Raw genomic sequence first — 23361 nt, forward strand, 5'->3', positions numbered from 1 at the left:
TTTTCGCAGAAACCAAAATGCATACGCACATAGGTTTTTCTCGGATGTAATTCCATATCTTGCTGCCCTTCTAACGTTGTGTTTAGGCGATTGTTACACCTACACAGTGGGCGTATACTACATACACAGCTAACTAATACGATGATCTATGAATTATTTATTTTAGGTCGAAACAACGTTGTTCTTTACTCGCTCCAAACAATTATCATATCATTATTCGGCGTATACAACGCGACAGTCCTCGGTCGAATAAAAGGATATGCCGACGACAAGGTTACTTTTGCACCAGTCGTTGTGTTCGTACGTAACAAGTGACATACACGCCGAAAACCGCGTGAGCTTGAAAAGAAATCGAAAACCGAGACTGATAAGAGAATTTGGAATAAATTAGGTATTATTATTATTTTCAAACAAACCGGAGGAGTTTCTCTCTTTGGACGGTGTTTGTACGGCGTTAATGCACAGTTCGATGTGGACTTACGCAAGCCGTTGCTCGTCGTGTCATCGAGCCTCTATTATACCTACTACTTATTCTTTGTGTTCGCTGACCGATGACCACCGTCGTGACTAATTAATATTCCCGAAACGAGTCGGTGAAATGACGTCCGACACGACCAGGGTAGATTAGTCTAACTCGAAAGTGCTGCGCGCTTCGATACGAATAATAATAGTAATATAAATAAACGATTAGTATTTACTGTATGTTAACATACGATTTAGTATTAGAGCATACGATATGCATCGCCGTAGTAATTCGACTATTTCTAGTACTTATCACCAAGTCGGTTGGAAATAATAAACGAGGCCGTAACAAACCGTAAGACAGTCTCCCATCTGTAATAATTTAGTGTAAGGTATATATTTTGGAAGAAAACCAAAAAGAGAGCACACGGGTTGTGTACGAAGAAGTTGCAGAATACGAAATCAATGCGCACAATTTTCAAAACTCTTTCAATGCACCTAACCTAAGAATAGGTTAAAAATCGTAATGTGCTACTGCATTTCTTATAGGACCGCACCAGTGGTTATAAAACGTAACCATAAAATATTTATTTTTAATTCGGAAGTGTTAATACTGAAATAATATATGCAAAAATAAAGACTAACATATTCGTCCTATAAATGAATTATTGCAATGATTTTTTTTTTTTTTTACTGTTTGGGCTATTAAACAGCGTAAATACGCTTTAAAAACAAGTTAGACAAAAGATCACCGGCAGCATTCTATGTAGTAAACAATTAACGCGATAAAGTCATAACTCATTCCCACATACATAAAAAAACATACAATAGCAAATCTAAACACATATATAGGTGTAATATTAGTATTATATTATCGTACACTTCTTCCTTCTTCTGTCACAAGTTCGGTGAACTTGGCCACTCCGTTTGTTGTTATTGTTGATGTTTATTATTATTTCAGAAGGCTAGTGGAGGCGTTATCTTTTTGTTGGTAAATTTAGTGGGTGTCGTGGTGGGCAGAAGATGATACTAAACATACGGAAGAGCATCAGCTAAGATCAGGATCAGGGTCAGCGGGAATTTCAATTGCGCGATTGAATTTTGTTTCGACACATAATAAAGCGAATCCCATGCGAAGGCTAAACAATATACCTACCTAATCAATTAAGTTGTCGTTAAATTTTCTTGAAAAGTATATAGCGAACATTTTTTAAGCTTGTAGACGTGCCTTAAAGGATATACACCAATAAGTGCACCCACACGGTCTTCGTGTACATATTGGGGTCATCAAATGCAATAAGGCGGTAAAAATGGTTTTGAACATTAAAAAAAATCCGTCGTACAGCCGTAACTGCTAAAATCACTTTCTCCGAACGCGCGTCAAGTTAAAAAAGTGAAGTCTCTCGAGCGGTTGGTCTGCGTTCGCCAGAGGATCGTCCATACCCGCAGCACAATTTCATATAAAAATACGAGAAAAAGATCTTGAGTCGTGTGCACAATCTATACAATATAATAATAATCGCAATGGTAATATTATAATAATATAGGTCAATATAAATCACACCGATCGAAATGCATAGATTTCATCACAGAGTCGCGTAAACACACGTGTGGGAGGATGGCTTGTACCCCGCCGGATCGTGATGCACCTCTCCCACGCTATTGTCACCGCAGCGCAATCGTAGATAGTTGTAATTTACAATTGAAGTTCAAAAAAAGGTGTCCAAGAGAAAAATAAGGTGAAAGAGTGAGAAAGAGAAATATAGCGAGACGGACAGATCGGGTCGTGCAATCCTCCTGCGACGTGACACGATTGGTCTTACAATAATGGCTTTGTTTATTATATGCAAACTTTTTTATTTGTACTTAGATAAATATGATTTTTTTCATTAAAAAAAAAGTAGTATTGTGCGCCTATGTCCTAAACCTAATGTTACAAGCGATTGCGGCGAGAGATGTCGACGGTTTCGCGCGAGTAGTGCTGACGTTCGATGCCAAATAGGAGAAAAGTGGAAAGTGGTTGGAAAAAAAAAAAGAAGAAAACGAAAGTGCTCGGGCGACAATACGCGTCGTTTCTCGGTCGTACCATTCATATTGTAGAACGCGCACGATATTTCACCCGACGCCGATTAAATCAATGTGGCCCACTTTATTTGTTTATTTATTTATTTTTTGTATTCTTTTCGGGACGCGAGAACTCACAATCGCACACAGACCTCGATGAAACGGAATAAAAAAAACACACACAAGCTAAAGCTAATGTCGACATTTAGAACTTATCAATTCTAAATCCACAACAAGCTTTAAAAATAAACCTTATTTATATAAAATTATTATTATTATAAAATAATATAATATTTATTATAAAATAATCAGTATTTTAGGAAAATAATGTTTTTTAATCCCTTACGGTATCGCTTTACAAGTAAATTCTCGTGCAGATCTAACGTTGACGTTTACATTAAAGAAACATAAATGAGAACAGTTATAATACTGACAATTGCACTCCCTCCCTTAACGAAGTTTTTCGGTAATAAGTCGCTTAACCTAATATCTCTGATTATATTACGCGGATTTTTCAATGTAATTAGCCAAAATTGTAAGTAGTATAATATGTAAGTTCTGTCATAGACGGACCCGTAGTCTGAAAACTAAGAAGTATATACAATTACAATTGTATTGCTTATTAATCATTGTATTAAAAAATTACTAATCATTAACCGAACGTATATTTTAAGCCGGCGTCCCTGTATATGTACAATGTACATTGTGCACATGTGAATTGCACAAAACACTTGCGAATTCAGCACAGCGCGAAAGATGAGACTAGTAGTTATACTATTATCACATAACAACAATCGAATAGCATCGATGTACACAACTCTGCTAGGTATTTTGAATATTGAATAGGACAACTAGTCATATTGTAGTGTATGATCGTTACATCGGTCACCGTCAAATTGCATAAACGACTGTACATACATTATAAGCACGATCTTTATAACCAAACAATTTTATTTAAAATGTCATAGCACGTCATTTGTACTTGTGTAGACAGATAACCCTGGTATAGTGGCTCGGACAGGAAAACACCTTGAAGATTTTACCCGAATGTAAAAATTGCTAATTTGCGAATGTAAAGATTACTTTAAATGTCAATGGCGAAAGGCAATATTTTTCTTTTGTGGCTATCGTGCTTTGACCTAGTGTTTTTTCTTTCTAAATAGTAAATTAAACCTTAAAAAGAATAAAATTTAAAGAACAACATTTTGGGACTGGTTCATTTGTATTAACGCGACTAAAAGTGTAACTCTGGTGCTAGTTGTAGGTAATAACAGTAGCATTAACAATAATAATAATAGGTACGTTTGCCAACATTACCTAATTGTACAAATTAAAAAATAAATGTCATGCAGTTAACGTCGTAGGTCTGAAATTGTGTCGCAGCCACATCGTGTTTTTTTGGTGACGGCTCGTTACTGATACACCGACCGCGATTAATAGAACACGGCAGCGGTAAGATTATGGTCTCATCAGTATTAGAACGAGACCGTTATTTATTTATCGTTTGTAAACGGACTGGTCGCGTGTAGATAGATGTATATATTTATAATTACTAGTAGCGGTATCGAGTAACATATATGTGTATATTAAAGTCAACTAACTAGTGGACGAATTAAAAAAAGCAATGAGTACAATTATTATTATCGCGCACAGTATTTAAATTTACAATGTGCACAATTTTTGATTCTAGATCAAACGATGCACCTAACTTCCTATACTTGTTTATTTTAATTACTACCGCTTTACATGTAATGAGCACACAATTAAAGCTTAGTGGAACGCATCAACCAAGATTAAATGTGTGTTACAACCTAGTTACGATCACAGCTTTTTTTTTATACAACTGGAACTCGATTAATATTAAAATGTCACGTGATTTTCAAACTTGTCTATAGACACTAATCTAATAAAAAATAATTAAAAAACTGCACCATTAAATTCCAATGAACGTCCGTTATTAGCTAATTAATAAAATCCACTAAAAAAAAACATAAGCAAATACCAGAATTTGCGTAAAATGTAATTTATGGCCACTAAAACATATAGTCTGCTGGTTAAAAACGAAAGACGTATAACTTAAATATGTATAAATTAAAATAATAACAATTTGACAGAAAAAAATCATACATTTCAAAAACTATTTCGAATTATTTATTTACTAATTATTATTAGATACGTAAAGGAAACCTTTATGAAGAGGACACATTTAAATTTTGAAAAATTATTTTCTGGAGTAATCTGAATAGTCAGGCTTACTTATAACAGGACAAAATGTTTACCATCTAATAGCTGACTCGAGTTTCTCTTTATTCGCCACAATAACATTTAACCTCCAAAACGCTGTTGACTTTTTTTTTAAGTGACTTTCAATATTATAACCGTCGGTTTTTTGGTTTTCGTACGTTGAATGATTTTTAATTTCTCTAAAAATTTCAAGGCAATCTGGACGGATGACAATCCCTAAAAGATTAACATTGTACCAATATAATAATAGGTACATTATTCATGCGGTTAGTTTCCAGTTTTAGACGTTTAATTGGGTACGCGACAATAGAGCATATACGAACTTGTCCTTCAAGCAATATAGTATTTGCCGCATTTTAACACGAATTAACTATTAATAAAAATAATAATTATTCATGCAAGACATGAACGACTAATGATAACTGTTTGTGATTGTAACTACTACGATCAATCAATTAATAAAAAAAAGGTTGATACGTCTTTAACGACGATAGCTACAAACTTATTGTAAGTAAACGATTTTTTTTCAAAATTGGTCTAATACCTATACTTAGAAATTGGTAGAAAACCATTGCCTATATAATATACTCCTCTCGTCTTGACCCGCGAGTTACTATCGGTAAACAGTAAATTTTACAGTAAAGTAACCCGTTCGACGTGTTTAAACACTGAACTAGTTTGTGATGTTCAGAATGAAGTGGAAAAAAACTAAGTTTAGTGTAACAAACATTTTTAAACATAAGTATTATACATATATATATATATATATGTATACACATCAAAATCTAATCATAAAACGTTGGGCTCATCCCCAAGGGCCGTAAGATATTTTTGAGTAAAGAACTACTTAACGTTCATCCTGAGAAAATGAAAATAAATCAAATATTGATTTTTTATAACAAAGACAAAAACCATAATAAATAAAAAAAATTCATCGTTAAGTACTTTGTTAATATTACAAATGTTACCAAATTACATTATTAATAGTATAATATAGTTAATATATCCTATATTTTTCTATATTATTACATAGAAAATAGCATTATTATAATATATATAAATATATTTTTTTTAAGGAAACATTGTGTCTATAGTAATTAATTAAACACTAATCAGTTATCTAACTTTTGCTAATACACGTACGATAAGGCTGAAATTGTTTTTACAAATAATTTTGTTTAATTATTTCTGGTTCTACTAATGTTAATAAATATTATTCAGAATACTTATTTTTAAAAACTATGTTATTGCCTAAATTAATACATTTGTTTTGCTGATGAAAAATTAAATATATATTTTGTTTGTATATATTGTTTTGTTATGTGTGCACATTTAAACAGTTTTAACTGTTATTACATTAATGTTTACATTTAAAAACATAGTTTACATAGCCAACGCTAAATTTTAAGACAGGGTTATTTATAATTATCAATTTTAGAAGTATTATAGCTTATATTATGTAAACTTCCGATAATATATAAAACTTTTATTAGTAGACGAAATCATTAGACACGTCTAATTTAATTAAACTAATGAGAGATCACAAAACTAGTGTTTTATAAAATGCAAAATGATTAATGACTTTCCTTAAGAAATCCATTCATATGTTTACTTAGTAGTTTAAATACACATTGGCATCATTTATTCACATGTAACCTAACCTTCCTTAAGAATATTGACCTTAATAAAGAAAAAAATGAAGAACTGTAAAACGTATATAATCTATGAAACCAAACAATCACCGGTGTCACAACAGTAATATTATACAGTTTGATAAATAATCATTTATGTTTTCCCTAATTATATTATATTTAAACATTACTTATTATGACTAGAAAACAACAAAACGAAAAAAAATACAAAGAAAAGAAAGGAAAGAAAGAAATACAAACTGGTCCGTTCAGGTGGAAAGGTAGTGTTGGAACAGGAGGTAGTTAATATCATTATTTTCTAGAATCGGTCACTTTTAGAGTCCGATTAATCAAAAAGAGGGGGCGAGACTGGACGGCGGCGGCGGTATGAAGGTCAGTAGGACAACGGCGGCGTCTTGGGTATTGATATGATGCCGGTGCCGGTGAAATGAACGCACTACTCCATTACAGAACACTACTCCGTTTACTTTACTATGATTCTATAGCCGTTTGTACACAAAACTCGCAAACCACTCATTGCCGTCAATACATCAAAGTTCATAGAAATGTTACTACGACGGCTACAGAAGCGTCGTTGAAGACTGGTCTGATGGGTAGAGGGGGAGAACACTGGATGTAAACTATACTGGTTTTTCGTTATCTATTTAAATCAATTTTCTTAGAGAAAATATAAGGAAAATGTTAAAATGAACAGCGCAACCTAGACCCGATTGAGTCTACGGCGGTGTGGGGTTTGTCTGTTCGGACTACCTATTGGTTTTATTGGACTCTGCGTGTATAATTCAGACCTTCGATTATAATATAAAAATAAGGTTGCACTACAAAGTCACCGTAATGCTGTATGACCTCTAAATATCGCCGAAGAGACAATAACCGTTTAAAAGAAAATCGTCTAATTAAAAAAAAAAAATAAGAATATTGACACAAGATTGTGAGAAAGAAACTCACAAAAATTATAAATCAATATGAGTAGTTTTTTTTATACAAATAAAAAACTATAGAGCATATTGCGGGGGTACACACACGGATGTGAAAGCCGTCTACTTTCTAAAATTGTAACAGCAGCGTTGTCGACGAAGCAAGTACGGATCATCTTTTAAACGACGAACCGAAAGCAACACAAAGGAGACTGTCCATCATCGTCATCATCATCACCATCATCATCCTCTACCCACGTACGCTAGGATTGACGAAGAGAATATTGTTCAATATTAAAGAAAGAGGCTTTTATTCGGCTTGGTTTATCTCGCGCACGCTATCATTGTGGTTAACCAGGCAATCGTCTTGTGTGTGGAAGTCAAACACAAATTTTATAATCCCACTCGTTATAACAGCTGCATCCTGCAACAATCTGGCATCAGAGAGAAACTCTCTATAAACTATTTCCGACGCAACGCTAGTTGTTTTAACTTACTAATTAAACAATTAACTTGCTGATTAATAATAATCTCATAAAAATTCTAAAAATGACTTAATAAAAGCATAAGGAGACGATTTAAGTAAGAATTAAGAATAAAACTTTTTTAGCAGATCAAGGTAGCTTGGGTAAATGTTACAGCCAGTTCGGATACGACAGTTTTGTGATTTGTGAAAGACAAAATAAATGAGATGAAGGTCATCCGTAAAATATATAACGGAAGAAATCGCATTCGGTTCCATCGTGGCAAATGCAGAACAAAGAGTCATTGAGAGATACGTGAAAAACGTGAGAAGGAAGTTGACTGTGCTTAAGTTAAAATCGAGAAATGCAGACTAATTGGAAACAAGAATCGGCAGAGTCATCAATTTATAGAGACTTCTAAAATCCAGATCTTTGGTTATTATGGCGAATGTATAAAATACTAGAGAAATTTTAAAACCAATTTCGCGATGATGAAGAAGATTTTTTCAGGTTCCCATGTATCACTTTTTATTTCAGGAACTATAAACTACGGGTTATTAAAAAAACGAACTAACGTCTGAAACTATCGAAGTGATTTCCCTAGAACAACATCAATTTAGTTTAGTTAAAACACAACGCATCTAAAATCAAGAGTAATCTGATAATACTATTATTTAGAAAACTATTACTGCGAACACGAGAGTCATTCGAATTTAAACAATATTGTTATATTATGTACACCGAAATCGGATTTAATACCAAAAAAAAGAAACAAGTTAATGTTTATTAATCATCGAAATTATTTAATACTATATAAACATCAATAATCTTTGTTAAGTATATAATGAGTCTAGAGTGCCGATGCCGTGTCGGTATGTTATTAGTATTATGAGTGTATCCGGGCCAAGCTTGCATTTTTCGATAGATAAAAAGTCATTAAACAATAACAATGATGCCGTTTATGGGACGGACCATTGTTTCCATGCGGACTGGGTTCCTTCACATGACGATTAAACATATTTTAAGGAGGTTCACGGTCAACCCGTCCGGAAGACGCAAACACAGAGGCCCCCACACAATACACTGCAGTACCGCACGGAGTCTTCGGACGACGATGAGAGGTTGATCGAGCAAAGTGTCTACGCTAGAGGACGGTGCCAATGGTTTTTACGGTTCGCTGACGAATTGGGCCGCCACCTCACAGACCACTTGGCCCAGTTCGTTCTACCGCTGTCGACAGTACAATACCGACTATGGCGACTATGAACAATACGAGTTTTGAGTTAGCTAAGGTTTTCGACAGTACTCCACTTACGATTTTTTCTTTTCCCTTCGCCACCGTAGGATCAACAGACACCCACGACAATACTACACCCCGTTTCTTATCGTTATAAACAATGTATATAAATTGTTCAAAACACACGAACGACCTCATAGACTTAGCGGTAGTAAATACTAAAGTCTCAAGACTAACTACCGATCAAGTCAGTTATAAGAGAAAAAATTGGAAGCACATGTTCCGCGCATGTTGAAGAGAAAAAAATGTTTGTATAAAACGATATTTACGGAGTAAAGTTGATATATTGGTTTTTTGCCGAAACATCAAACAAATATCAAATGTATAGTTCACCGAAATACTTGTCAGTTGACCAAACCCAAACTGCTTACTGCAACGAGCGTTGGAAATACACGTAAAATAAATATGGGCCTTTTCAAACACTACAATGAAAACATAATAATAGTAATATATTATTATAGAGGAACGTCAGTCTAGATTCTACGAGACATTTGTTTCATCAACAACAACTTGCAACAACTTACAACCTCTTAATAATTGATTACCGCGAGGGGGCGGACTAATTGAGAGGTCTACTAACGTGTAATCGAGAACCGTTCTATTAGTTAGGTATATATATATATATATTATTAGGTATATAACAAAACGTAAATACAGTCCATTAATAATAAGATTAACATTCATTATTTGTAACGATAATAAGAATTTCGAAATTGTTTGTTTGTATAATTTTCTTATTATTTGTGGACATTTAAACAGTTACAACTGTCATTATAGAGCTATTAATGCTTACGTTTAAAATATAGCTTATATATATATATATATATATATTTATGTATTATAATATACAAAAAACTAGTTAAAACTAACGAAAAACAATTCAAGGCCATGAATGTGTAAATACAAAAACTAGGTAAAAAAAGGAAAAATATGTTTACAAACACATTTTTTTCTATTCAGAACAATAATGTCCAAAAAAGTAAATAGTAATAATATCAATGTAAAATGTAACCGAAAACATGACAATATAACAAAATATCTGGTTAGATAAACCATATATATTATGTTAAAAATAGATATAAATAGAAACTTGTAAAAAAAAAATATATATAAACATTAGTTAGAGAAATAAAAAAGGGAGTAAATAATTTAATCATTTACACCGCTGTGACTGAATTTCCTCGTGCACGGTACGAAATCTTTAACTTGATACGGAATACCACAAAAAGAACGTTAAACGAACAATAACATAGGTCATCATAACAACAGTCAATCAGGAAACCCATAGGCCATAAGGTATCCGAGCGATTAGAATAATGTACGAGATTACTGGATAGGTGTAAATTTCAGAACAGACACACAATATTACTACTTCGGTTGATCCGTACAATGCATACAGAGTAAAACTGTGTTAAGAATTTATTGTTTCTTTAATAATTAAAGTTTCCTTTTAACTTATAAGATCTAGGCGCTGAGATTTTTTATAAAGGAACATTCTTCCACCGCAATGTAATAAATATTCAAATCCTGCCCACGAGCGTATTTTAACATGCGTTGTACTCTTAAGACAGACAAATATTAATTATGTTCGTAAAAAAATGAGAAGTTTTAAAGGACTTATGAGTCCGAACGTCATTTGTACGTGTGAGTAACCTCCCCAAATACTTTTTTAACATAAATAAATGATATACCTATTAATAAACATAGCTGTAAAACTGGTCACTAGTATCAATCATCTCATAAAGAATTAAAATCAAGTATTAAACACGTTGAATATATGTCTGAACTGCTTAAACTACAAAGACCAAACTTTGTGCGTAGTTCGCTGAATCATTTTCAATAAACGGATTCTTGAATACTTAAAGGACTAAAATAATAAACCTTAATAGTTTGAATTTATAATATACTTTGAATTTTATAAAAACGTGTGTTTTTTTTATTATTTCTTACCGACTGCATAAATTGTACATACAAAACTAATTATTTTATTTTAACAAAAACTTCAGTTATAAAGGTAATAAAGGTGGCATAAAAACAATATGAAACACATCATTAACCTCAACAATAATAGAAGTCATAAGATTTTTTATTTTTTTAATTGTTTCAAAACTACTTTTAAAATAATATTTATAGTAGTTCAAAAAGTTTTTCTGCGTTAATTTTTTTATTTTAAACTTTTAAACTAATTTCTAACACTATAACTACAGATTAGCATGAACCGTTTTCATCATTACTTTTATAACCCATATACCGCTCTGACACTAATATACTTTTTTTTATTGTTGGAGGAAAATGTATGCAGCCCCGGTAAGTTACTACTAGTAACTGGCTTCAAGATAAATTGAAAATATTTTTAAAATCAAACAAAAGTTTAATAAAAATATAAAATGTTTTATTTTAGTAGCTACATTAACAAACAAAATCACTATTAGTAGTTAAGGGCAATTTTAAACAAATTGGACAAATGTAAAGTACAAATATATATTTTTTTAAATAATAAACAATTTTTATTTAATTTTGTAATGCATAAACATTTTGATTTTAAATTCATATTTTTACCAAAAAAAAATCATTCAATTCGGCCAAGTAGTAGCATTTTAAAGTTTTTCTTGAAATCCCCCGAAAACACATGAAAAACGGCCTCAGTGACAGCCTCTTAAAATGTTCTCTTAAAACTAAATTGTATTGATTATTTTTTATAAATCGTACTAATATTTACTACAAATGGTTAACATTTTGCCTTTTTACTCTATAAAAAAAGAAGTTATAAAAACTAGATAAATAAACAAAAAAGATAGATTCTACTATTTTTTAAGTCTAGTTGATTGTGAAGATTTGATGTTTTTGGGCCCCATACCTACTTTAGACATTATGTGTTACACAACATCCTTAGCAGCATTAAGTCACGAATTTTATTGAACAAACGGGTGTTTTTGTTCTAGAATTTTAAGTTCGAGAAATGAGATTAAATGACACACACTCTCCCTCTCTCTCTACAAAATTTCTACCGAAACACGGTTCAATAATTTGACCGTCATAGCTGGACAACACAGGATATGCTGTGACATTGAGGTACTCGGGTTACAGGCCATTCTCGTGCATCCGGAGAACATAACAACAATAACAAAACTAATATAATACACGTTACTTATTATTGTTCCGTCTTTTCCGACAACCAATGTAGCTGCTGTTACGTATATGACATTCACAGTCCATTCTCTAGGCCCAACAAATAATATGTACAGTGAAATCGAGAATAAGAGAGCATACAATATCTGTGATGACAAGCTACTCGTACGCGTATTTTTTTATGTTCAAGATAACCCGATCAAAACAAAGCTGGCACAATCCATACATATTATATACACTTATTTTTAGAGTTAGGGCATAAACAGAAAAACGATTTGTAAGATCGAATGATCTAATAGGTTTCGCACACGTGTTTACCATGAACTAACGTAGATTTTTCACAGAGTTCACGCAAATCGCCTGAACGTCCAGCACCACGACGGTATCAATTTATGGCCAACTAAAAATAATGATTCAATCCGTACGCGATGAAATAAGGGATGCGAAATTAACTTGGTTAGGGATGAAAATGTTCATATATAGATTTCAAGAGTTGACCCTTAATGGACCATGTAAATATACAATTTTATGACATGCCATCAGTTAGTACAAGCGTGCGTAACTGTAGAACGGATACCGTCGATTTGATAGATCACCCAAATCTTATATTTTCTGCGTTCCTTAAGTTTTTTTCTGGGCAATGGTCCTTAAAAAAAAATTAACCCATCATCTATTGCCGCCACATTTTTTTTTTTAATGCGAAATACCAGAAATTTATGTAAGCGTGTCCATATCTCAACAACAATATTTTTGTCGTCGCTCAAGGTCGCCATCGGAGCTAATACTATTATCTCCGTCGCATTTTCTTTGCTCATCGGAACAACGCTTTATGATGTTCACAATCAACCTCCCTTTGCCACCATCACACGGTATCTACTACACCAGTTCTTACTACATACAGCTTCACCACATGTGACCACATGACGATAATGATAATGATGATGATGATGATGATAATAATAATAATAATAATAAGTATTCGCATTGGATACACACACAAGGTTTACGTCATCCTCGCTCATCAACAGCGTGGCGGCACCCGTTCACATTGTTATCTTGTACGCGTATCATGGCGTAGTCGTGTATACACAATACACACACGTATATATTATATACAAAGTTCTAATTTAAACAATGGGAGTGCTCGATTGCCCGTGTTTTGTTACGGGTAACCGCCAGCGATCGACCTTGAACACTGGCGCAGAGGTCGCCAATGGATTAAAATACGAAATACTACGGTTGACGGTGTTGGTGAGCACACGCGGTAACATACCGGCTATTTTCACACATTATTACCGCTACTGATAGGAATCCATAATAATATAGATGATGTTGGTTATGGATTAGAGGCACGCGGTAGAAGTAACAAGAGGAGGAAAACGTGATAAAGGAGAAAGACAGCTTCAGAAAAAAGAGCTTTTGTTTGAATTTAGTGGACACACAATCTCTACAGTCACCGCGTCTAACAAAATATACGTGATCAACCTTCATACCGATTTCGTTATATATTTTTTCCCTCGTCTGTTTTGTTGTAATTTTTTTACGAATCGCCACAAACAACAAAATAGTATACGTCCTCCGTGGTTTCCAACACGTGTTTTAGCAAAATATAACTATATGGCAATGATGATGACAAAAAAAAAACACGGTACATGAATACCGCAATGGCACATTATACATGCGTTTTGCTATTATGTTTTCAAGGTCTTTACCTAAAACGAAAATCACTGTTCGGCCAACGTATCTATGTATTGAAAGCTCAATCCAGAACCAGCCAATACGACAAGAAGGCCAAAATGGTCGTGAACGACAAAAAAGGAAACACAATTAGTCGAGTCGCGTCCAATGCCCCGTGATTATGATGAAAAGACGTTACGGGAACACCGACATCAAAGGCGACCTAAATGTGCCTTTGCCGTCTAGAACGAGTCGTTTACTTTTTTATTATAAGGCCTCAGTTGTTCATATCGAAGTGTTCTTTTCAAATATATATATATATTCATTGAGATGTATCTATACAAGTAATTATGTGTATAACTAACATTAATTAGATACCATCACGATTTATGACGACTACCTTTAGAGTTTAGAACCGTATTGGCGATGTTTAGTTTGATCCGAACAAAAAAATAAGTTATTGTGGACATAAACGGCTATATTTTTTATATTGCTACTTGCTACTGTGGTCTTGTTGATCGGTCGCGAAGAACCAAAATATTACATTAGTTGGAATAGTTGATATAGCAACGTTAGATGCTAAATAAGATGTACGATAATAAATTACGAATAAACGATTAACGACGTATTCTCGTGTCTCTTGTATTATTAGTACCCTTGGGAGCCTACCGTGCAAGCAGAAACCTTCAAAATTATTATTATCCATCATAGTCAGATTTCTCCAAGAAAATAATGCAAATGTAGAATGAAATACAACTACTTTGATACTGTTTAAGCAACGACCGACGATTCAGAAATACAAAACATACCAATGAATTAAAGATTAACAAAGCGTATGGAAAGACGTCGCGTCAATCATCTTGCAGGACTTAAGTACTTCAATACCGAAACAGCCAACAAAAGCCAAATATATCTGTACATAAAAATGACCATCATACAATTTTCTTTTTAAGTTGTGCTTATATTAGTAGTGGGTTTATAATCACGGACTTTTGTATAAAATTAAACCTATGTTGTAGATATATTATATTTTTGTATTATCTCAATTGGCAATTTATTTAACGATGGGCATTTAAATCGTTATTATAATTAAAAATGTAAGCAATATAACTAAAAGAAAAGAATTAATAACAATAAGTGTACATTATGTATGCACGTATCAACCCGTTCAAAAGGAATAGTAATAAATTAAAATGTTCATCCCAAAAGAATATATAAAGGCAGCGACTGAAAACTACCCCTCTACCGTGAAAACAGGTTTTTACGATTTTTTACAATTTTTTACGCTCTTACCCTCAACCGGTCTTAATCCTCAAACACGATATTCTGAATACAACCCTCTCTTTTTTCTCACCAATCACTAATGCCACAAGCATATTAAGCGTAACGCGCCCAACGGGAGTTGTCTTTTGTTTCACATAAAATAAACTTTTTCCACATCAACGTTAAAAATAGGTTTAAAGGTATATATTTTTTTATACCAACAAAAACCATATATTGTCGGTACACCACCTGTTGCCGTGTCATCGCTACGATTACCAACGGCAGACGGTGCATATTATTTCTTAACTAATAATACGAAAAATTACCAGCAGATGAAATAGGGTTTGAAAATTACAAAGTGAAAATACACACACTAAAGATACCCATTAAAACACGCCATCAGTTTGATGGTCAATTTGTCTCATCCCATTTCTTTAATAAAAAAAAATGCAATTTAATATGTTCAATATATTAATCATTAAACTGACGACGAAAAAAATGTGAATTCTCTTACGCTTAGCATACCATAAAAAATTAGCAATACATGCAAATAAAATATCAGATACTAACAAAAAATAAAAATTAATTCACTAATTTATGTTTGGACGGTGCGGCGGCGCCGATAAATTGCTATACATTACAATATATGTAATATTCTGCAGCGCATGCACGTAGGCAAATAAAACTGTGTATACATACACTGCACAAATACAATGCAAAATGCGACACGAAATTGTTGACATGTGCATGTTGCACAAGCGCACCGATTGGATTTGAATTTCAAATAAAAACAATAAAGAACGTCGCAGTAGGTAGGTATATATCGCTGGGGCCTGGGATAGGATTTATTTTATTTTTATAACTAGAGGTGACCAAATTAATAGTAGCTAAACGATCGTCAATTAATTAATTTTATTAATAATTATTATTAATCTGAAATCATCACTTAAATTATATTGTTACTATTTAATGTAAAAATAATTTTACAAAACACAAACCAGACAATAGATATTAATACTAAGAGCAAATGTAATTTGATAAATTCATCAAGTACGTTTTGTGTATTTTATCAATACTAATATCTTTGTATTATGATCGATGATGGCTAGAACAAAGTTTGAAACCCGGAGTCTAAAATTATTCGAGTACATGACATTGTAATTGTTGATGAATCAATGGATAACGGGCAATCCTCAGTCTGGTTACGGCCAGACTGCCTATACCGCGTTTATACAAAGTTTGGAAGACGTCCAAAATGAAAACTATTTTATTCATCCATTTATAATGAAAGTATAGATTGTAATCTACGTTCTTGGCACTTGGTAAGATAACATAAAGAACCGCCGCGCCGTAGGTAGACGACAGAAATCTCCTAGTGTCTATTGAACTTCCCGGGTAATATTATAGTACATAGGTACGCTAAAACAATTATCAATATCAAGTTCACTCGACCACATATAAAAATAATAATATATATATTAATAATTATTATTATAGTAGTGATCTATAACAGCAGATAATTATTCTGCATAGCGATTAATTTTTTTGAGTATCTAAAGAAGATAAATTCGCTGGGCCACCCACAAACACTTAATCAGGTGCAGTTAAATTTAAAACATACATACATAACTTCGACTAGCGACCTTCCTTCAAAATAAAAATAAAAAATAATTACACTTAAAATACAAATCGGTAAGTAGCTAAACAAAGAACTACCAGTTTAAATTTACATATTATTGATTGTCTTATTTTATATCTACCTATTACTTGTAAAACTTTCATATATTACTTAAAATTACTTCTATAATAATAAACCTCTGAAATAAATTATATCAAAATTAAAACGCTTCAGCTTAAATAGCCTGTAATAAATTTGTTTTTGAATCTAACTAGACTTATCAGAAATATTTTAAACGTTCAAATATAAATTCGATTAAATCACCTAATGAATTAATATTATATAAAGAAACAAATTAAGTTCTCAAGCGATTAAAAGTTATAAAAGCTTTCAAATGTTCATGAATTAAAATTAGAATCAATTTTTTAACTTAAAATTTTAATTTTGTAATCGTCTAGTCTAGCAGCACGTTTTAGCGATAATACTCTGCTGGGCTTATTATTGACTAGTTACTTGTACACCCGAATTAGAATAGTTTTTTTTTAACGACATACAAAGAAATATCATGACGTCCATACGATCCGTTACCCTCTTCGATATTAAACAAAAATGTAACTAGCATAAGGTAAAATAAAAAAATAACAATAATAACAACAAAAACCTTGGATATAAAGTGTAGATATTCTTGCAGAGCAAAAAAAATCAACCGAATCGTGGATGGGGGAAACGCCAAGTACTGTTTACAGGTTTGGTTTTCTGTAAGCGTGCACACACACAAACGCAAAAACTTAAGTTATAGGTCAATCGATTACACACGGCTACAGTAACATCAGGGTAAAAGAAAGAATACATTTCTTTACTTGTATTTCTGTTTCTTCATCAAAAAATCCAAGAATTATTAGGTCTGAAGTAAAATTAACCAAACACGTGCTGTTTTATCGAATGGTTTTTTTCAATTTTATTTAAAATTTATCCATTCTTGTAAACTTTTACAATTGTTTTTACATTGGTATAAAACAACTTGGTGTGCTTTAACATACACATATACACAACGGCAAATGTAAAATACACAGTATTAACGTTACATGACGATTGCAAAATAATAATAATAATAATAATAATAATAATAATCACAATAAAATGCTTAGAAAGGGTACAATATATCATAATAAAAAATAAAAAAAATCTCTGTAGAAATAAGCGCGATAGGTACGTTTTATGATATTAATGTGTGTACAATAATAATTATTAATATCTAATAATAAATAATGATGAAAATAATAATAATAATAATACAAATAATAAATTGATTAAAATAAGATAGTCATACACCTTAATACCCTTAGAAACATAATACGGTACAATATATATATATACATATATATATATATATATATATATATATATATATAATGTATTTATTGTAAATATTCTAAAAAATACCCGAATGAATACATAACGTATTTCGAATAAAATTATTAACAATATAATATATAGTATACAAGCAATCAGTAAAAATTTTAATAATAATAGCTAAAAGAAGACATCCGCTCGTACTCTAATCAATAATACAACTGTTAATATGTCATGGCGAATTTAATATCAAGAGCATGTACAGTATACACTAAATATGTAACACGCCGCGGCGGGACTCTTGGCAAAAACGAACAACCCCAGAATTTGTACACGGTTTCTAATTAAACGAGTTGACTCTATTCAGATAATAGGTTAGATATTTGAACCATTTTTATAAAATTAAATTCTCCAGTAGTCGTACTAATGATTATCGCCGGAATGATATTTTATATACTACATACAGCTCGCGTTTCACGCCATTATGTTTCAACAACAAATACATTATATTAAAATGTTTACTGTACACAAAAGATAATACAATTAAAAATAATGCAAGTAGCGAAAAAAAACGAAATTCTAAAACATTAAAATATTATAATAATATCTAGATTATAAAGTTTATTAATATTAATATTCTAGTAGAAAGTAAATCGATCCGTAATGCATTTAGGAACGATTTGACGGCGGGAAATACCTCAACAATTGTTAATTAAAAACCATAATATTATCTTGTGATAATTATAATAATTTTGAGACCACTAATAAACGAGTTAAAATGTATGAATAATAGTAATAATCTCGTGGTGTTTTGTACAATGGTTTGTACATGATAGTCGAGTTATCCAAGACAAACGAATGTTTACCATTAGACCCGATTAAATACACTTTGAAACTACACAAACATTCCAGACAATAAGCCGTATAAAAAAGAAAAAAATTATAATGTAAAATGTTAAACCGAAATGCGCACACACACACACACACGCTAATAACAAGATAAATAATTTGAGAAAAAAGTAACTAGTCGAAAAAAACGTTGTTTTTTACTTTCGTTCATTGACAAATGGGCATGGTGAAAAATTTAATTTCAATATCCCTGTGACCATTGTGCGAGGTGACTATTTCCGACGATACTTCCAGGCTGTGCGTCCTCACCCTAACCGTATCCTGTTTGTTGACGGGCTCAGCCTTAGGAAACGGTTCGCTCCAACTCCTTCTGGCTGGTTCCGGGCGGGTCAACGAGGGCGAAAAACACCGTCGCCCTACGTCCCATACGTTGCCTACCGGATCACAACAAGCACACTGACACGTGGATACATCTTCTAGGCTAACTGCTTTAATGTCGGCCGACAGCCTAATCGTGTCGAACGGCGTCTGTATTTGTACCGCTTCTTTTTTATGTTGTTGAAGTTTGTGTTGGTGTTGTTGCTGCTGCCGCTGATCCTGCATTTCATCTTGTTCATCGGAATCTACAGAAACGGTGACTGTAGCAGTAGTAGCCGCGGACACAACTGCAATATTCTGTTGCGGCTGTGGTTTTCGTTCTTTCTTTCTGCGCTTCCTCGGCTTGATTATCCTGGGCAAACTGTTCTCCGACGCGGTACCCGAACTCTCATCGCTAGCGTCGTTTTTCTTAGGCTGTTCTGGCGCCTTTTTCGAGTACTTTTTCGGACCGCCACCTCTATACTTGCCCGTGGCCACCGGGGACGCCTGTATCAGGGGCGCCCCGTGCTTGTGCGCCGCAAAGTTGGCCTTCTCGGTCAGAGGACCGCACCCCGAGTGCCAGTACGGCGTCCGGTTGTACCAATCCTGCAGTCTGTAATGATGGTAAGGCGGAGGCGGCGGCTGTTGTTGCTGAGCCAAGGGACGGTACCCAGCAGAGGCGTCATAACGGCACCGTGACGGCTCCACAATGGTGGCATTTCCGTAGTAAGTCGTTGGCGGCTTGATTAGACAATTTCCCGCGTAACGTTCGACGGGTAGTAGCGGCGTCTGGGCGACGGTAGGGCCCCTGTTCATTTCGCGAACTCGCCGTCGCAGCACATGTGTGTGCGCGTACACTACTGTTGCGCCCACGACAACACTTGTCACTACGATATTTACTCGATAACGATACGACGACCACCACAAAACTAAACAACACCGCGGCAACCGTCCGTCGCGCGTATCAAAACACGGACTGACAACAGTAGTGAGTAGTAACTAGTAAACAGCGCGGTATGGCCAGACGAGAAACACCTGTTCGCCCCACCGTTGCGCGAGACAGAAAAGACCGGCAGCGGCGTAAATCGAGAAAACATTACTTGTTGTGTTTTTTATTCGCTTCAATCATATTTGAGAAAGTTTACGATACACGATATAACTACTATAATTATGACGGTTCGTACAAGCGCGTGTCACACTGCAAACGTATTATTATGGTAAAGCAGTGCTAATACTATACTTACATTAAACTCGTAAAAACAAAAACGTACTAAGAAAACGCAAACATTACCATTAACATTTTGGTAAAAATCGAGATTAAAATACGGAAAAACACTAATTAGTCGATAATTACACGTCTATCTAAGGAGTCAATAATCAATTCCTGTAATATTTTGTTCTAAATTGTTTTTGTGCACATCATCTTTTATATTTTATTATCAATGGACCCAATTTGAAACCATGGTCGGCAGAAAACTGGTAGTAAATCAATTAACAATAATAGTGGTAGATAATAATTGTATTACCGACGTTACTACTATATGGTAAATGAACACTCATATACTATAGTAAATATTGGATTATTAGTGTTTTTTGTCCTTGTGTTAAATGTGAAATATTGTAAGTTGTCAAAGAAAAAAGGCGTATTATCAAAATATTATAACTTATAAAAAACCACTTAAGCCACGAAGGATGTTGATAGTCAAACTTCAGAACAGCACAAACACCATAACACCAGATTAAGTATTTGTAGCATACCCGGTCCAATAATAGTATAGTTAAAAACAAATTAGAGCAACTAAACAACGTCACTACAACGATACATAATATACAAACTGGAAGTCACAGCTTATATCACATAAATAAAGGTATTACTAAAACGCGTGTTTAATTGATTTTAACAGAACTTTAATTCGTATATGTATATGGATGTCAGCGTAGGGATGCCAATTGACATCTGTTTGCATAGAAATATTTTATACTTCTCATACTAAAATCCTAAAACCTGTGATTTCGTCTCGAATAACCGATGTCGTCTAGACGAATTAATAAGTATAAACTTTCGGAAGTCGAATCATTTCGGTAGTTAACGATTTGCTGTACAAACACTTAGGATGCAACACATTAGCTATTAACCAATTGCGGTGTCAACATTTTGCGGCCATACACTAAACGGATTTAAATTTAAACGATATCCGAGAAGAATTTATTTATACTTAAGTACAAGACAGACACGACAATAACTCCATTTTTCAGACCGTTCTCCTATTATTATATTCCTGTACAAACCGCCCATTTCGTCGGATAAGTCACGGATTGACCCGACGTTGGTGTATCGGCTCATTAACCGCACACACACACCCAACGCGCTAACAGGTAAGTAGGTCCTCTAGTAGTGTAAGTAAGACGCATGAAAATACCTAATATGAAGCAATTGAACGCAACAGCACTATAATATCAAATAATATAATAATATATATATATCAAAGGTTGCCGACACGGGAAATCTACTTCTCGACAGACCGTTTCTTTAAAAAAATATTTTACCTTTTTAGAGCACGAGGGCGGATAATACACGTATACCGAGGACATAATATAATTATTTTATTATATTCCCCGGTAACGGGTAATAGAAATTCATTACCTACAACTAGTTCGGATATAAAACATTTTTTAGTAATACACAGTATATATGAGTTGGAAAAATCAGACTAGACTAGTAGAATTTGCGTGTGAACTGTTGTTTAAAATACATCTGATGCAAGTATACGTTTATAATTATAATTATAACTATAATTTAAACGTTAAAGAAAATAAAAATAAGAATACGATAACACGGAAATATTATCAAAACGTCAAGAAAAAAAGCAAAAAAATTATATGGCAGCGGTGGGATTCGAACCCACGCCCTTTCGGACTGGTGCCTAAAACCAGCGCCTTAGACCACTCGGCCACGCTACCTTCATGACTGCCGGCATCGAAATGCCGTTATTTAAGAACAACGTTCTGCAAAGCCTTTACTTTTTAATACAAATTATTAAATCCTATAATATAATATTATTATATTTTAACTAAATAACTTAAACACACGTTATATACTTATAACACTTTGAATCTTTTCCATACATTTATAAAATATATGTTTATATATTATGTACCTGGACCTACAAAATTTGTACAAATACAGAATGAATAATTTAACATAAGATACTCTTTGAAAATAATTGTAATGTGTTAGTTTCTAGTTTCTAGTTTCTACTCAACATTTTATCTTTTTTTGGTAAATTTCAAAGCTTTATTAAATTAAATACTTAGTACTTAACACGTCACTGCAGATGACTCCAATTTACTTTGGAAATTGGCGTATTATGCGGTGAACGTATACTTGTGCTAATAAGTACTTAGTAACTTTCAAACTATATTTACTTTTTAAATTGATAATAATTTACGTCCTACATTTTAAACATTGAGAACTTTTAAAGTTAATTAAATAAATATTTAACCGTTAAAGTTTCAATAGTTGATAGCACACTAACAGTTACCTTATTTGGAAATTACTAATACTTATTTTTTTTTAAACTTATTGACATTAACAATGCCAATAACTTCATCAAATACTAAAAGAAAATTGTTAAACAATTATTAAAAAAAAATTAAAGGCCAACAGTAACCTGAGGTTATAAATCAGACCTTGAAATAATATATTAACCTCGTTGGGCCAAAAAAAACCTATGGGCTAAGTTACAATTTTGAGGTTGACAATATCACACTAGATTGACAAAATCTATGTACGATCACTTTAGAATAAATGAAAAATAAAACCTATAATGTGTTACCTACTATAAAAATATAGTTAGGGTTTCATGTCTACTAAGAAATCAGGGTTTAGCATATAAGAGAACTTTTCGGCCCAACAATGATGTGAAATTGAAAATAATATAGTAATTTGTAACAATATTAAACGATTAAATATTTTAATTTAAATATGACATTTTTAAATTAAGGAAAAAATAAA

At 33.0% G+C, this 23361-nt stretch overlaps 1 protein-coding gene and 1 non-coding gene across 3 annotated transcripts in view; both read right to left on the minus strand.

Moving 5' to 3' along the window:
- Positions 1 to 23361, minus strand: part of LOC126837878 (CCR4-NOT transcription complex subunit 6-like) — a 40092-nt gene that overhangs the window by 13792 nt on the left and 2939 nt on the right. The gene's annotated exons all lie outside the window — the stretch shown is intronic.
- Positions 22228 to 22307, minus strand: Trnal-uag (transfer RNA leucine (anticodon UAG)). Its single transcript has one exon. It is a non-coding gene; the product is annotated as a tRNA-Leu (tRNA).

Source organism: Adelges cooleyi, unplaced genomic scaffold (assembly GCF_023614345.1).
Source record: "Adelges cooleyi isolate 19-005CV unplaced genomic scaffold, UGA_ACOO_1.1 ACOO_flye_CR_arks_rails_tigmint_CR_PRNA_30, whole genome shotgun sequence".
Classification (NCBI taxonomy): domain Eukaryota; kingdom Metazoa; phylum Arthropoda; class Insecta; order Hemiptera; family Adelgidae; genus Adelges; species Adelges cooleyi.